We start from the raw sequence: 13876 nt of genomic DNA, 5'->3' as shown, positions 1-13876 counted from the left end.
ACATTCAATAGCATATAAAGGGTGGAAAATGTGAATTTTTTGGAATGGTCAAAATCATTTTGCAATTTAAAAATAAAAGGAGTCATAAGCTTAATCATCCACAGAAACAAATAAAACACAATTTTAAACAGAACAGCCCAAATATATACATAAAACACGAACAAAAGTAGCACATAAAAGGTGAGGGCCTCACCCCATCACAAATAAAAAGCAATTTGTCCTCAAATGCAAATAACACAGAATCCGAAAGGTAAAATGAAGAAAGACACAGAGGGAGGTAAAGAGGGGATCCTGTCTAAGTAGTCGCTCCATCTGTCTGGGCATCAGTGCCCGTAGTGACCCCAGAAGGACCAGCTTCACTGGATCCAGCAGCAGGAGTCTTTGCCAAGGAAGCCTGCACAACATCATCTATCATGATTTCTTCAGTCTTGGCTATGTCGTCCACTGCAGCTTCATCAAACATCTCTTCATCAGTCTCTGCCTCTAATTCAGGATCAGATGTATGCTTCATTCCATCCCCATGTCCTGTAGTGGTCTGAGGCATTTCGAGCACATCCGGAATTTCTACTGTTGCAAAGATAATGGACATATCGATGGACTTTAGGTAGTCCACATCTTTCCTCAGTTCTGCAATAGTGGCCTTTAAGGCTGTCACCTCCTCTGTGGTTTCTTGGTCGCGCTCACACACTATTATCCTGGCCGCTAGAGCATCAATAGTAGTGCTCAGTGGTTTCATAGCATCATTAGGGTAGCCTAAATCATGCCTCGAATGGAGCTTTCTATGTTGGCATCCCGACAATCAGCAGATTGGGCAAGCTGTCCCATCCGGATAAAGGATACCTGAATGATCGGCTCACAGGAGGCAACAACAACAGTAGGTCTGGGTGGTAACGCATTAGCAGAGAGACCTGGAGGGTTAGCAGGAATGGTAATGGCGTGAGATATACCTGAAGGCCTAGGGGCCTAAGTAGGCAAAGATGCCTCTACAGGTATAGATCCAGTAGCCATAACTTCCTTTTGCTTATTTTTCGCTTGGTCCTTAAGATATTCGGCTTTGATCTTTTGGATATCGATGGAGGCGGTGGAAACTAATTCCATATCCTTCTTTGCATTTCTAGGCACCCGAGCTATTTTGCACAATACAGTGATTAATACTAGGAAAGAGAGAGATGTCTGGCTCTGCTTTGCACACATATGGATCTCAAAAGCAATGATCATCCCTAGATTTATCCTGGTTTTCTCTATGATGCATCCAGGGCAAGCTGCCTTAGTAAGGCGAAAGATTGACTCATTCTGTGATGGCATAATTGTGTTGCTGATGAACCCGAACCAGTATCTTGCAGCTATGTTCAAATCTTTCTTTGCAGTCAAAACTTCTTCTGCTAACCATTTCAGAGTGTTATCATTTGAGATCAGCGGGGCTAACCACTTTTTCATCTCATCCAGCTTCTCTGTTCTGATCAAGTGCTGGCAGTGATCATTAATCTTATTGGACATACCCAAGGCTGTGTTGATAGCCTCACTGTCACAAGCTACCTTCCTTCCTTTGACAACCACATAGTCAACTATTTTGAAAGAAGATACTAGTCTCTTCCGTTCAGGTACCAATGCACTGTATGCATTGTAAAATTCTCTGAACAAACTTGGTATCTAAGAGTCACGGGGTTTTGTGAAGATTTGAAATTTGTGATAGTTTAGGCACTCCATTATCTCAGGATACCTATCGATCACCTTATCTATGGATAACCGTGTTTCCTCAGTGTCGTTCTTAGCTCCTTAGACTTTAGTCTATTCGGTAATTTAGGTGGGGGCCCTTGTACTGGAGGTGCCAATACTATTGCCTGCTCTGGAACTGGAGGAGTCGGAGTGGTGGATCGAGGACTTCTGATCCAAGATGGGTCATTCAGCTGCTTAGATCGTAACTCATTCCTCCGTGCCTCCATCAACTCATTTTCATCAGAACCCATACTCTTACTGTCATATGTTGTTGGGTCATTGGTGTTAAAACCAGTACTGTTGGAACTTGCATCTGATAGCTCAACGGTTTTGTCCTTGCCCTTGCCTTTCCCACGAGTTGTGGAAATTTTAGTGGCCTTGTTCCTGGATGCAGTTGCATCCTCATTGATTGTGATCCCTTTTTCTTTGCTTCGAGGTGGTGTGTTACTACATGTTTTGTTAGGTTTAGTCATATCTGCAAAAGATTGGGAAGAGTTAGGGGAAAAAGCAAATAGAAGCACATGCAATCTACTGCAGGAAGACTCGCCAAGTGGATTGGCGAGTCGCCGAACCTCTTTGGTGAACTAACTCGGGCTCGCCGAAAGGATTGGCTTCAAATTATAACAAGTTAGCGATGGGAAGGTCCTTCGGTGAATCGCCGACTACTTTCGGCAAGCATGGGTTTGTCCGCCGAAAGTTACAGTGTATTAAGGGGTTAGAATAGCATACAAAGGGCGATCAAGAGTGCTTTCGGCGACCCATGACTTCTCGCTGAAAGTTACAAACTTAAACATCTAATTTGCCACGATATTAAAGGTGAGATGGATACATTGGGCGAACCGCCGAACGATTAGGCGAGCTCGACCTAGCTCGCCAAATAGCCCAACATGCCTATTTTGAATCAACCTTCTCGAATTTAATCCCACAAACCTCGAAAACAAAATCAAAGCATGCACTAACGAAATTCAAACAAGACCCGCACTACCCATTGCCCCGGGATACTCTGATTTCTCCTGGATTTGCCTAATTAGGTCATTTGACGATATTTATTCTTAAGAGTGGTGTCACCCGCTCTATATTTGAGCAAATTTTCGACATTTAGCGCAAACGTGAGCTACTCAAACTTCAACCAGTCAATCTAACGACAAGTAATCACAACTCAATTCATTAAAAAGCACAAAAATTACGCACATTTGACAATCAAACAATATGGGCAAGATTTTCAAATTAAAATAGGCATTTAACCATTCTAATCCTATCAGAGAGGCCCATCACACATCAATAAGATACGATCATTGCAAAAGAGTACAAACTATTCGAAAGTGGGTTTGGAGAATTAACCTTATGTGCCGATTAAAATGTGATTGAAAAGAGAGGCAACAAAGAAATCCAACTCTGAGCACAAATCAACCAACCAAAATACTAGTGGAATATGAGAATATTGGAAATACTACCTTGGTGTGAGTTTGTGAAGATTAAAAGCGAGGGAAAGTGAAGGATTTCAAATTCTAGGACCTTTGGCCATTACAAACCGTCTAGTTCGCACTCATTCGGCGACATTAGTCGCACTCGTCGATCCAGTCGGCGACATGCCGAATGGTCATTTACCTCACCGAGTTTTATAGACCTTCAGTCAAAGTGAAGGTCCAAATGGCGATATTCATCGGGATCGCCAACCTGTTCTGCATTTCGCTGAATGGAACTATTAGCTCGCCAAACGCATTTTTCACATACTCTCCTCATTTTAACCTGTATATTCAACACACCATTATTTCTAAAACAATCAATAAAGCAATAAAGGGTTTTGGGTTACCTCCCAAACAGCGCCTTAGTTAACGTTGTGGCACCACGCAGGTTAACACCTAAACTTCACTTTTGGGGTTAGCCAAAACATCACTTGGCAACCCCCTGCTTTGTGGCAGATGGAGATGAGGCATCACAGGACTGGTAAGGTTCTCGAGCAGCTGAATAAAATGAGAACCAGTCATCTGTTTCATCACTTCGATGTTCTTATTCATCTCTTCCAGCACCATATCATGCTCACTTACCTTGTTGAAAAAGATTGAGAGCATTCATTTGACATGCTTACCCTCATTGTCCTTGGGTTTCCTCGCTCATGAGGGGGACATATTTGTCCTTCCTTTTGCATTGGACTTCAATCTCCACTATCTTTTTGTCCAACTCATCCATTTGAGTCGTCATCGCGTCCAACATGAAGTCTTTCTTTACTTCTTGGTTTGATTCAGCCATGAGATTAAGCAGGTGAGATGCATCGCATAAGGCTGTTGTGTAATATCACCCGGAATGAGTTGGTCAGCCAATGCTTTGTTTTCGGGACCAAGACTTTTGTAGAAGCAGTCCATGAGGACTATATCAGGAATTTCATGAGTGGGGCATCGAATCAGAAGCGATTTAAACCTTGCCCATGCTTCATGAATCCATTCACCTTCTAATTGTTTGAAGGTTAGAATGTGATCCCTGAACATCATTACTTCTAACGGAGGAAACTTCATTTCCTCACGAGTACTGCTTGACATACTCACCTTCTCTGTTTCAAAGCTCAAACAAGAAAATACATAACTAAAACTTAAGTGATCTACAACTAAGAAGAACAAAAATTCTACTAATCTAAGAATTCTCAAATAACACCACTCCCGGACAACGGCGCCATTTTGATGTTTGCGTAATCAAGACATAACTTTCGATGCAAGTGTCTACGATCGTACAATAGTTTAGTAACCCAACCAAGGGTTGGGATCATTCCCAAGAGAGTGATTTTGAGAATTAATAGTGAAATAAAACTTAGTTCTAACTAGTCATAGCTAAAGACATTAATGATTAAAAAGATTGTAAATTAAAGGGGGACACAATAGTGTCAATTAACAATGGGGGGGGGGGGGGGGTTTGTCACAAGTAAGTGAAAACAACAAGATAAACGAGGGTTTCTATGTAATGAGAGGGGATCCTTGGGATGTGTCGGGAATACGGGTTAAGCTAGATTATTGGGTACATGCTTTCGATAGAAGATTCATAGAATAATTGTGACTAGGCTAGACTTTAAGGGGGATAAGCTATCTCTCAGGCAACTTACCCCGTTTCAAATGCGTTTCTCTTAGACACACACTTGCAGCATGAAGACCAGCCTACACCTTAACCCACTCACTCTCTCGAGCTGAGTGTGTGGACATGGGACTAGGGTTCACTCTCTCGAGCTGAACCTCATGTCGACCCACTCGCACTGGCCATCAATTTAGTAGTCTTAGTTTTACGACCTCTCTCTCGAGCAAGCTGAAAACACATAAATAAACTTGTATTTTCAACTACAAATTCATTAATTTCATCCACAACTACTAAACGAAATTACAATTAAACTACAATTAAACTATCAGCAAGCAAGACCCAACAATTATCTTAACCCATATTCGCTAAATCACACCCCAAGAGTTGGTGTTTTTAGCTACACACGTATAAGATATTGAATTTTTTACCAAATTGAGCTTGCATTCAACTGGGTATGAAGATTGAAGTCTTGATACAGGCCAAAAATGAAGAATCCAAGAGACCCAAACCCAAATCTTGAAGATGAAACCCTTTGGATCTTCAAGTCTTCAAAACCCTCTCAAGCTTAGAGCAAAAATATCAAAAAGTACTATTCTATATGAAAATTATAATAATTATTTGACTCTTAAAACTACAACTCTAACTAGTATTTATAGTTTTCACAGATTTGTGCAGCAGCGGATCATTCGGTGTCGTTAGTTGGAATCGCCGATCAACTCTGTGATTCATTTTTTGGTGTATTTCACCACCGTCTTGCACCAACTTTTAGCATCGTCGTGCTCTGGGTCATTGGGCGACATGGTACTGCACGAAACTTCTCGGCGGTGCGCCAACTGCTCCCTTTTTCTGCTGACTTGATCTTTTCCTTCAGGGCTCAGCAAACTGGAACAAAAGGCAAACTAAGACCCTTCGGAAACTCACCAAGTGGACTCGGCGATCCTCAGGCCTTTATTTCTTCGTTCTTTTCAGCCTTCTTGTTCCTTTTTGCAACGTAGTGTCCATTCTTCCTTCAAATTTCAAATACCTGAAACTTAAGGGTTTTCATCAGACATTGAGATAAAATAAGCATTTGAAGACACAATTTCTATTAAAATATAGCCCTAAATAAGTCCAATTTGTGGACTCATCATAAGGCAAATGTGGTGGCAGATGCTCTTTGCCAATTATCAATGGGTAGTGTTTCCCATATAGAAGAGGGTAAAAGAGAATTGGTATGAGATGTACATAGAGTGGCTCGATTGGGTGTTTGGTTAATGGACTCCATGAAGGGTTGTTGTTATGGTTCATAATGGTTCATAATCGTCTTTTGTGACGCATTTGAAAGCTAAGCAATGTCTTCATCCGACCTTAGTAGAATTGAAAGAAGCGGTGCTAAGAAAGTCTGTTGAGGCTTTCTCCCAAAGGGTAGATGGTGTGCTTCGTTATCAAAGTCGTTTGTGTGTCCCCAATGTAGATGACTTGAGGGAACAAATCTTGTCAGAAGCCTATAGTTCTCGGTATTCATTTCACTCGGGAGTCACCAAGATGTACCGTGATTTGCGGGAGGTCTATTGGTGGAATGTGATTAAGAAGGATATTGCGAAATTTGTGGCCAGGTGTCTTAATTGTCAACAAGTGAAAGTTGAACATAAAAAACCGATAGGTTTATCCTAAGACATTAGTAGTCCTACTTGGAAGTGAGAGGATTTGAATATGGACTTCATAGAAAGGTTGCCTCGTACTCGCGACAATATGATTCGATTTGGTAATAGTAGACCGAATGATAAAATCAACTCATTTCATTCCCATCAAATCTTTTTATACGGCCAAAGACTATGCTAAGTTGTATTTCAGGGTAATGGTAAGATTGCATGGAGTGCCCTTGTCCATTATCTCTGATCGAGGTACTCAGTTTACTTCTCAGTTTTGGAAATCTTTCCATAAGGGTCTTGGTACTCATGTTAAGCTTAGCATGACTTTTCATCCACAAACTGATGTTCAAGCGGAGCACACTATCCAAACTTTGAAAGATATGATGAGAGCATTTGTCATTGATTTTAAGGGTAATTGGGATGAGCATTTGCCATTGATTTTGTTTGCTTATAACAATAGTTACATTCGAGTATTGGTATGGATCATTTGAGGCTCTCTATGGTAGGAGGTGTAGATCTCATATAGGTTGGTTTGAGGTGGGTGAAGTTGCATTGATAGGGCCCGAGTTAGTTCATGAGGCTATGGAGAAAGTCCGACTTATTAGAGAAAGGTTGAGAACAGTTCAAAGTCGACAAAATTTCTATGCCGATGTTAGAAGAAGAGATCTTGAGTTTGATGTTCAGATTAACTTTACTTGAAAATCTCACCTATGAAGGGTGTAATAAGGTTTGGTAAGAAAGGGAAGCTTAGTCCCCGTTATGTGGGTCCATATAAGATTTTCAGATGTATTGGTAAGGTTGCTTATGAACTTGAATTGCCTAATGATTTGGCATCAGTGCATCCGATTTTCCATGTCTCTATGTTTAAAAAGTGTGTTGGAGATCCGACATTTATAGTTCCCTTAGAATATTTGGGAGTTAAGGAGAAACTTTCTTATAAGGAAGTTTCAGTTGAGATTTTAGTCCAGCAAGTCAAGAAGTTGAGAAACAAAGAAGTTGCTTCCGTGAAAGTGTTGTGAATGAATCATTTAGTTAAGGGCTCTACTTGGGAGGCCAAGGCTGATATGATGTCCCGATATCCTTATATTTTTTGTTGTACTCCTACTCTAGCATGAGGTAATTAGTTCCTCATTATTTACTCTTTGTTTTGGTGTGATGTGTTTTAGATGATTTCCATGATTCCTTATTTTATGCATGTTCACAAAAAACCTTGAATTTTAAAAGAAAATGAGTTTATATGATTGATTTCTTCATGTTGATGTGCATTGAGTATGAATTTCCTATAGACTTCATGAGATGTATTGTTGAACATGTTTTAGCTTGGAGTTGATATTTCCTCCTTGGATATATGCATTTGAGTATGAGTTGCATATGAGTTTCTTGATGTGATGATATGAGCATGCTTTTAGCTTGGAGATGGTAGTTCCTCCCCGGATATGAGTAATCTTATAAATGCATGCATACTGGGCTGGTAGGTCTAGTTCATATATTCCTTATAATGTTTTGGATATGTTTAGCTTGGAGTCAAAGTTTCTCCTTGATTGTGTGCATTTAGATGAAATTGCATGCATGATGGGTTGCTAGTTTAGAGTCTTTTCCGTTTTGTGATGTCTTGAATCTCATTCGAGGGCAAATGATCCCAAGGGGGAGATAATGTAACACCTTGGATTCGAAAACGGTCAACATAACAATTTTTTAGGAATTTCAGGTGCCAGCCACATAGGCCAACAACTACCCATGGATGGGACCACGGACCGTAGCTGTGGTTTGTAGATTGGGCACCCAGTATTTCCAGAAGCCATGAGACCACAACCTGACCAACAGACCATCGGTCAGACCACAGCCCGTGGTTGAGGGTCTGTGGACCATAACCCAAAATTCCAACTTTCTGACCACGAATGACAGTCGTGCAGGACGGACCTTCGTTCTGTCCACGGTCCGTCGATGGTGGGTTCGGCAATTAATGGTAGGGGTATTTGGGTCTTTCCCTAATTATTTTATATTGATACTATGTCATTTTACTTATGCCTAGGACCCCTATATAAGTGATTTTAACCCAAATTCAACCCATTAGAGTCATTTGTTAAATTCACCAAAAGAAATTGGGTTGATCCTCTCCAAAATATTTCTCTCTCTAGAACTTGAAGAAGAAGAAGGATTGAAGCTAGCGCTCAAGGTCAAGCCTCCATTCCTCAATTGTTTGTGGGCTTTGATAGCAAGGTATGATAACTTTATTCATCCATGGAATCCTTGCATCCATGGAGCCCCTAAGTTTCCCAAATTGAAAAGTAAAAATTCCCTAATTTGAGTTAGGGTTTTCTTCTAAGTTGTAGGTCTCTATGAATGTTGATCCAATTTAGTGGATTGTGATTGTTTATGCGTGAATTGTGAGGGTTCTATGCTTTTCATGGTAAATTTCCATGTTCTCATGCTTAACCCATGTTTCTAGGATGAAATTGATGTGAATGGGTTTTAATCTATGAAAGGAGAATTTATGGGTTTAGGTGTATTCTTATAGGATGAATAAGGTACATTATGAATTGCTTTGTGATTGAAACATATATGATGATTATGATATAGATTACTTTGAGAGTGAAGTATATGTTATGAATTGTTGATTATGATATAGATTACTTTGAGAGTGGAGATATAAAGGAAGATTTTGTCACTTTTCAACTAATGGGAGATGCGAAGTTATGGTGGAGAGCATATGTGTCACGATCCAAAAGTCGAGGTCATGATGGTACATATTTCGAGAACCCCAAAATGGTGTGTAAGCTGAAAGAAATAACACATATGAGATTCTCGAAGGGAAGTCAGGCCACAAGTGATAAAAAACAACAAAGAATTTCCCAAAACTTGGTAGCATAAGTATAAAGAGCATCTAATACAATTCTAGAATTTGAAATACATTTCAAGTCTTGAAAGGGAAGTTAAAGACTTAAAATGATAGATGGAGACTAATAGTGATCAGAAAAAAAAGATCTCATCATAACTTTTAAAGAGAGAAATCTGCCGGATCCAATCAAAAGCTATGAGGATCTAGGATTTGTATCAAAGGGATAACAGAAGCAGGGGGTGAGTACAATCCACATGTACTCAATAGGTTAGACCGACTAAGTATAAGCAACTAAACAGACTTAAGAAATAAACTAAGAAACTCTTCCACCTACACGCAAAAAAATCCCATTCTAGCATCAGTGCCACCAATTTATATAGAATGAACTGAATAAAGTAAACACATAAGGGTACAAATGATATTTAAATTAATACATAAACAAGTTACACAATAAATCTGGTCAATGTGGTGCAATGAGATGATGTGGTGGTACCAAGGTCATCGCACAATCGGTCGTATAGACCTTGTCGGGCATTTAACTTCCAAACAAGGACCCGAGGGGGGGGGGGACTTACAATCCATATACCAATCTCATAATCTCAATATCTCATCAACTTTCCACCTTGCTCGTGGTCAATGATATAAGTAAGGTGTCACATTTTTTTTAAACAAAAGATAGTATTTTTCAACTTTGTCATATTTTCATGAACAATGATATGTTTCTTGGGGAAGAATGCATCACAACATGGACAACACAAGGCAAAATTAGTTCATCAACAGTTTCAAATAGTATCAAGTTCCCAAACTTAACAAGTCATGAACCATACTCAAATGAAAGAGACAGTGGAGAAAACTATTTGAATTCAATCTTTACCACTTAGAAAGCATTTATTTCATTTTAAGATGTTCAAAAATCAACTCAAGCCCCTAACTCGGGCAACTCAAATTCAAATATAAGAATAGGTCACACAATCCCTCACCAGTGCAATTACTCAAATATCACAAAATTCCTGCAGTAATTAGAAATATCACACAAGCCTTTGCAGTAATTAGAAATATCACACAAGCCTCCGCACAGGCAAAGCATCACAAATAGGTATCATACAAAATAAACAAGGAGGTCAACATTTATCAACTTATAAGGCCCATGCTAGTACTCATTTCACAGTTGACTTCCAAAGAATGGTTAATTACTCATCTCATTGTAAAAGAGGAATAGCTAAACCTACCTCAATGCCGAAACTTCACTTGAACAACCCTATCGAAGAACTTCCTCAACCACACAATTACTGAAACGATCCTCAACTATCAAGAACATAAAGTGTTTATTAAAAGAAGTCCAATGATACCCATATTGGTAGGATTTGAAACTAGAGGTAAATTAATCCAAAAATCACTTTGAAAATTGAAAGGGTGAAATCAAATTTTAAGTTGAACATCAATTTCTACAAGTTAAGAGGAGGTCGTGGTTGAAAATCCCATTAAAAACAAGCAAGAAATGAGCTCCAAATCATGAAAATACAAATTTTCAACCTAAGGGAAAAAACCCCAAAACTCACATTGAAATAAAGATTTAAAGTGTTTTGGATGATAAAAATTGATGGAATCAACATGGAGTTGGTAAAAGAAGATTTTCCACACTAATTTACATAAAAATTCTCCCAAGAATCGACTCTCCAAAGCTCCCAAAGATTGAAAAAAGGGAAAACGAGATAAGTGGGAAAATCCCAAAATGACAGGCCAAAAAGGGGTCTCATATGTCGCAAAAGTGATTCCATGTTTGCAAAACCCCAAAAAACTTTGGCCTTTGCTAATGTGAAGGCTACGATTGCAAACAGGCGTTCGCTAATGTAGAGGTCACGATCGTGAACATGCCTTCACTTTCATGAAAGTGAACCTCCCGTCACAAATGTGACCCTCACACACCCGATCGTATCGAGAACCACACCAACTATTCCCAAAATACAAACCAAGCATGAAAACACTCAAGAAAAGAGAAAAATGGTCATTTCATAGTTAACAACAAGTTCATAAGAAATGTGACATTACAATATGGTTGAGTATAGGACCATCAATTCATTTCCTTTGACTTGGACGTAGTTTTACTCCATCTTTTTGGATAAGTATATTCCTCATACTCTACAAGATAGGAGACACGATTGGATCTCCAACATTGAGAAAGGAAACCTATTTTGTCAAAACATATAAGTAGGGGTGGGCATTCGATCGTTTCAGTTTTTCGGTGTTTAATTTAATAAAAGTAAGAACAAAAACCGAATTAAAATTACTTCGGTATAGTTTAGTTTATTTTGGTTTGATTTTTCAGTTTACACTTATCATATTAGAAAATTTAGATATCGGCAAATCATGAACAAACAGAAAAAAATTATGAAAAAAAAGATGAAATGAAAATATACTTTAAGTATGCAACTAAAACTATATGAATCTAAAATAAGCAGCTAAACTCTAAGTAGTACGGAATATATAAAATCTTGTTGTTTATGAAAGAAAATAAGATATCTTTTAAAAAATAAAAAATGGTAAAAAAATAATTAACTGATGATATCATTCATCTTGATTGCGGTAGAAAAACACATTTTGTTTTGGTCTTACCTATGTGGATTTGTTGGACATGAAGGAATTGGTAATGGGGAAAATGAAATTTGGCTTTCCGGTTAACCGATTTTTTTTATTAAAAGCCAAAAACGGAACCGAGTTACTGAAATTTTAAAATTAAAAACTGAAACCAACCAGTTAAATCGAATTCAAAATTAAAAAAAAATAGTTCGGTCGATTTTTTTGATTTGAGCCAAATTATGCCCAGCCCTACATATAAGGCATGTCTTCACTCCTTATCCGGATATTCTCTGTAGTTATTGCCCATATACGATTTTAGGATCAAATGGTTTTCTAAGGGTATGAATGTGGGGCATCAACTTACGACTCTACAAATTGTAACTTTGGGTAAGTAATTTCAGGATGTGGTTGAGCATGGTTAGACTTTAGAAGGTGTAAAGCGAGATTTTTATGTTGTCATTGGAGAAGAAGGCTGAGTAGAGAGGTGGTTTTAGTGGGTCGTTTATTAAGAGACCAATTCTTTGGCATTAGTTTCTCAGGATTATTCTGGATGCCCTATTCAATCGGCCATGTAGGTATCATCTAGGGTTCCATTTGGGACCAGTCAATACCATCAAGGAAGAGAGGGCATTCTACTTCGGTTACTTTAGCAAATAGGCCGACTTTGGACTGAAACTTCTAAGTGTGTGGTTAGCTAGGTCACATTCATAAATGGTGTCCCAAGTTTAGACAGACTAGATAGAGAGTTCCACAGCAGCAACAATCTTCTTAGGCTATTGTTCCAGCAAGAAAAAAAGTGTTTATTCTGCAAGGATCATATTCAACTTGGGTAAGGTGGCCCCACGATTGATATTTGGTAGGGGTGTTATTGAGCCTAACAAGGGTAGTGATTAGGCAGGTAGAGTCAGTATTCAGCCTAGTGGAGGCGATACTTAGACGGGGGAATGACTCATTTCTATGCTTTCTTGGGTAGACATGAGACAGAGACATCCAACGCAACGTGGTTCACAGTCTCTTCCAAACCCTCGATTCTAGTGTGTGCCAACATATTTTTGACCCACGGATAAGCACTCCATTTTAGGCTACCATGGATCTTCATATCAGTCCATCCCTTTTCAGACAATGAGACACTCTATATTTATTTTAGTTTTGGGGATTTCTATTAGATTTGGTTTAGTTAGAAGTTTACATACGATGAATTTCAGTTCTTGGAGTTTTATTTAGATGTTTATTCATTCCGCATTAAATTAAATTATTGGATTTTATTTATAAATATAAAATTAGTTGAATTTAAATATCGTTTCACCTTTGGATTGTTTTAAATTAGCTAAGTCTTATTTATGTTCAATGGTTCTTCAACCAGAGGATTAGTAAGGGTGCCACCTCACGATCATTGCTAGGTCGCATTAGAAGAAATAATTCATGTATTATGTATGGTATTATTTAGTACTATGTTTTGTAGGAATTTGGGCTTATGTATAACTAATCCATAGATTAGTTATAAATCCTACATGGTATTATAGGATGTATTACCAATATCTTCCATTTGGAGGTATAAGTAATACATAGGATATAATATCATGGGATAAGTCTATGTAAAGACAAAAATATCCCTCAGATTATTTTAATTATTTTGTTTCCTTTCTTAATTTTAAGTTTTGTACATGTACTAGTAAATTTATTTAAATAAATCAGCTCACAAATTATTTTGAGAGAGTTGTTTGTTACTAAATAAATCCAGTGCAAATCAATACAAATTTGAAACATGAGTTGTTTAGCATTTACTAATTAAAAAGGTGAAAATATCACTCATGACGTTTGTGATCTTAATTGAATGTGTGTGTGTCTGTTTATGTATTTTTATATATATAAATTTATATGTGTGTGTGTGTGATTTTCTAATTATTTTTGTTTTGAACAATTTAAAAAATTGCATACATATTAAAGCTACAACTTGCAATTCTTATGTGTAAATGTAGATGGTTAATTCAATTTTACCATTGTTGACCATTTTTTCGATTTAAAAAAAAGATGGTTTATATTTTTAAATTGA

This window comes from Solanum verrucosum, unplaced genomic scaffold (genome assembly GCF_900185275.1).
Source record: "Solanum verrucosum unplaced genomic scaffold, falcon-dt-bn FXZP01000150.1, whole genome shotgun sequence".
NCBI lineage: Eukaryota > Viridiplantae > Streptophyta > Magnoliopsida > Solanales > Solanaceae > Solanum > Solanum verrucosum.
The sequence above is the reverse complement of the archived record's forward strand: the minus strand, read 5'-3'. Positions refer to the sequence as shown.